Raw genomic sequence first — 4,935 nt, 5'->3', positions numbered from 1 at the left:
GGCTGGGAAAGCTCTCCGCTTGCTCCCCGCCATTATAGGTGGCGAGCCCGGCTCGGATGGGGACCATATACGCTGGAGGGAGAAATCCCTGAGCCTGCAGCTCTACTAATCGACTGTGTGGAACTGAACACCTCTCCCAATCACCGGGCTTAGGGATATGGGGCGGGAGGAGGAGCTGCGGTGGTCGGCCATGTTGGAGTGGATTTTATCCGAAGCGCGCTCCGATGGATTCTCGCCGTGGGAGGATGGTATGGATTGGATCCAAGAATCCCCATCCCTTTAATAGACAATTTATTTACCTGGCTAGGGGGGCGAATGTAAAAACACCCTGGCTCCTCGTATTCATTCGACGCGTGGAAGATATCCCTTATTGAGAACAGAAGCCAAGAAGTCCAACATTTATGGGGCCGGATACTACTTAACAAACATTCAAGATTTGGAGAAGAACCCGCCTTGCAATGCCGAAGACAATACTGCACGTCGGACTCAACGTCATTGAAGCCTGGATCGGGCGCTACTGAGGGAGTCCTGGATTAGGGGGTCTCTAGACAGCCGGACTATATCCTTTGGCCGGACTGTTGGTGTGACAACCTGGTTTTTGCCCTCTTTCATTTGTTTGAGTTTTCATTTGAAATTTTTTGAAACTTGGAGTTTTTGAATCTTTTCATTTGGACATAAAAACTTGGGCATCCTTGGCTTTCACCCAAGTGTTCATTTCTCTCCCAAACCATCATTTCACTTTTGATCCACCTCAAAATAACCTTTGGAATACTTTTTCTTAAATGAAAAATATTCAATTTCTCCCTAAAACCCTAAGCCAAACCAATTTGCTCCAAAGCAACCCTAATTTTTATGGCTCAGAAAATTCTGAGATAATTCACAAATATTCTAGAGACCCTAGGGCACCTCCTTGAGCAAAAATATTTCATCACTTTTTGGGATATTTTTGCTACAGAAAATCTTCTGTTCTGGACAAAAATGGTGGTTTCTACAGCAACTATCATTTTACTTGCTCCATTTGACCTGATCTTTCTTGTGCTTATTTACCTTAGTAACTCTAAGCTAGCCTCCAAAGCAAAGCTTCAAACTCCCAACCATTTGACCACAGTAACACCTCAAATTTACTGTCCAGAAACTTACCAGACTTGTAAAACTTTCTGTACTGCACGTGGATCCAAACCCAACCTGGTAAACTTCAAAACCACCACGAACAACATGCCAGACATGGGTTTTGGACGAAGGCCGTCCTGTGGAGGGAGTTCACACGGTGACCACGCATGTCCATGATGCCAGACAAGCGTGCCGACGCGCTCTGGGAGCCGCCGAGCGCTCTGTTCACGCGTGCTCGCTTCCCCCGCCTGCCAAACCTAGCCAAAGCTCGCCACCATCATCGTCTCGACACCATTAACTCCACCCTCGCACTCTCCGACGCTGGAGCTCGCCGCAGCGAGCACGGGCAAGGTCCGGCCAGCCCAACAGTGCGTGCGCACTGTGCTCGTCGTCACCCCCTTGACCCTGTGTCTCTGCTTGCCCACAGTGGCCGCGTGACCTCCGTCGCCTTCTCCCCCTCTCACTGACGTCGCTCGTCATCGGGCGCCGTGGACAGGTGTCCACTAGCGGAGCCTGAAGCACCCTCGCCGCTCGCCTATATATAGGGCCCCTCCCCACCCTCTCCGAGCATCCTCCAGCACTCACACACACTCCACGGTAGAGTAGGAAGCCGTAGCCCGGCCAGGCAGGCCTCGGGCCGCCGTCCCCGAGCTCGAGCTCGCCGGCGATCCCCTCTGGTCGCCACGGCAGCTCCAGCCCCTCCCAGGCTTGGGAAACCTCTCCAGGGCCTCCGCCTCTCTCCGGTGAGGTCGTCTCGCCCGCTTGGAGCCCCTGGAACGGCCTCTGCTCGCCGTCTTCCCCAACTCCGACGACCTCCCCATTCTGCCTCCCCCTGCGAGCAAGATTTCGACGCCATCCAACCACCCCTAGCTACGCTACGGGTATGGGCAGGTGCGCCTCGACCTCCTCTTGTCATCCCTCCCTCTCGTTTTGGCCAAAGAGCCCTCGTCGCCGGCGAGAGCTCCGGTGAAGCCGCGGCCGTCTCTGTTTCTCTCTCCCTCTTCCCCCACCTGACTAGCGGGGCCCGCTAGTCAGTCTCTCTGTACACACACTAAGCGGTACGAGTGGTGGCGCCCCTAGGCTTTTACGCCTTCGACGTCACCCCCCTAGTCTTTATCTTTTTATTCAAATTCATTTGAATTTACAGAACACTTCAAACAGTTATAACTTTTTAACCATAAGTCCAAATGAATTGATTCTTTTTGCATTGTGTTCTTTGAAAGAAAATCTAACAGCTCACCAAAGATGAGTTTTTTCTAATCTGTTTAGAATTTTTGGTGAATTTCAGAAGTGTTCATGATATTTTCCTTGTGTGTTTAAAATTATTTTCAGAAGGTGAGGCTTGTCTTGAGGATCACCAGGAGGCTTGTGAACCTCACCTGCACTAAGGCAAGCCACAGCAACATTTTTATGATGCCATTTCAATATTTGTGATTTTCTTACTTGGATGAAATAATTAATCCATGCATTTATATAATTATTGAGTTATTTGTATTCTCTTAAAGGTTGAATAGTTGTTATGCTTGATTTACAGAATAGTTGAAACTAGTTTAGTGGATAAAGCGAGTTTAGATTTATTTGAGGTGATATTAGAAATAATTTTGTTATGCATGATAGTTATCTTAACTATATTTGTGCCTTCCTAAAATTGATAAGAATTTTTTAGAAAATATTCTGTTAAATATTTTGTTAAATCATATTACTTGTTTTACAGAAAGTTTGAACTTAATTTAGTGATAAAGAAAGTAAGAATTGTTGATAGTGAAATGTTTTGTTATGCATATGAAAAAGTTATTGGAATTGCTTTCTTGCGTAAGAAATCAATGAAACTTGTTGCAAAATATTTTGATTAAGTTGTGAGTCATCTGTAGAGTAATGTGAGTTGTTGACGGTTATGCTTGGTGCATAGATGACATCGGGTATTTTTATGATACATGTGTTATTTTGCATTTCATGGCATGCTATGACACCGGTCATTGTTAGTTTAAAGTTGAAACTAAAAATAAGTCAAGTTCAATACACCGTTCACTGGGTCATGGTGCCGCTGAATCGAGTCTTTCTAGTGCAACCGCATTTGCCTTTATGGGGGGCCCTTGATTCGGTCCATTGACACGGCCTCTGGTCGGTGCCTCCATCTAGGGAAGGTTATGTCGTGTTTTCCCTGGCCCGGCAAGCAAACTTAACCTTGTTTGCTTGTTGATAAGATTATGGTACCGATTTCCCCTAGTGGGAGTGTCGGTGTCAAAACCGGCAGATCTCGGGTAGGGGGTCCCGAACTGTGCGTCTAGGCAGATGGTAGTAGGAGGCAGGGGACACGATGTTTTACCCAGGTTCGGGCCCTCTTGATGGAGGTAAAACCCTATGTCCTGCTTGATTTATTCTTGATGATATGGGTATTACAAGTGTTAATCTACCACGAGATCGGAGAGGCTAAACCCTAGAAGCTAGCCTATGGTATGATTATTGTTGTCCTACGGACTAAACCCTCCGGTTTATATAGACACCGGAGAGGGTTAGGGTTACACAAGGTCGGTTACAAAGGAGGAAATATCCATATCCGTATTTCCTAGCTTGCCTTCCACGCCAAGTAGAGTCCAATCCGGACACGAGACGAAGTCTTCAATTCAGTATCTTCATAGTCCAATAGTCCGGCCGAAGGATAGAGTCCGGCTGTCCGGAGACCCCCTAATCCCAAACTCCCTCAGTAGCCCCTGAACCAGGCTTCAATGACGATGAGTTCGGCGCGCAGTATTGTCTTCGGCATTGCAAGGCGGGTTCCTCCTCCGAATACATCATGGAAGAATTTGAATACAAGGATAGTGTCCCACCCTGCAAAATAATTTCCACATACCACCGTAGAGAGAATAATATTTCCACAAATCTAATCTGCCGACACGTTTTGGCAACATAACATTATGCCATAGCCTGGTGATTATTCGAACCATTTCCTTTGACTAGCCCCGCTCATAACGCGAGGCAGTTTCTTGACACGTCTTGTCAAAGTAGAGATCGTGTTCCCCTTATTACGGGATTTTCATCAATACGGGCGTGGGTAACCCAACCACGCCATTGATTACGACGCTTGGGGGGTAAGCGAGTTTTACTAGGCTAGTGGGGGCGCATAGTTTTAGCCGCCCTTATAAAGGGATAAGGTTTAACCTTTCTCTACCCACGCCTTCTTCCTCCTTGCCCATCCATTCTTGCGCATTCGAGCCCCAATGCCCAAGTCCACATCTTTCTCCTCAACCTCCTCCAAACATGTCTGGAGCGGGAGGCAAGTGGATGGCTTCCTCCTTTATGGAGGAACACATCAAAAAGCTGCGCGGAGCCGGATACTTAGCCGCAAATATCGCACATCGGCTGCCCGCTGCGGGGCAGATCGTCCCTACCCTAGAACCCCATGAGAGGGTAGTTTTCCTCCACCACTTCCTCCGCGGACTGGGGTTTCCCCTTCATCCATTCGTCTGCGGTCTCCTGTTCTACTATAGGATGGACTTCCATGATCTGGCCCCAAACATCATCCTCAACATTTTTGCGTTCATCGTCGTCTGTGAGGCTTACCTCCGCATCCGCCCCCACTTCGGCCTATGGCTAAAGACCTTCAATATCAAGCCGAAGGTGGTGGGTGGCCAACAAGCAGAATGCGGCGGAGCCATGGGGAGCAAGATGCCCAACGTTATATGGCTTGAAGGCTCCTTCATGGAGACCATAAAGGGGTGGCAATCGGCGTGGTTCTACATCACCCGGCCGCGCGACACCAAATGGGTGGCTGCCCCCAAGTTTCGATCCGGATTCCCTACACGGCTCACTTCCTGGAAAGAGAAG

The sequence above is a fragment of the Triticum urartu genome, chromosome 3 (assembly GCF_003073215.2).
Source record: "Triticum urartu cultivar G1812 chromosome 3, Tu2.1, whole genome shotgun sequence".
Lineage (NCBI taxonomy): Eukaryota > Viridiplantae > Streptophyta > Magnoliopsida > Poales > Poaceae > Triticum > Triticum urartu.
This window is presented reverse-complemented; position numbering follows the sequence as displayed.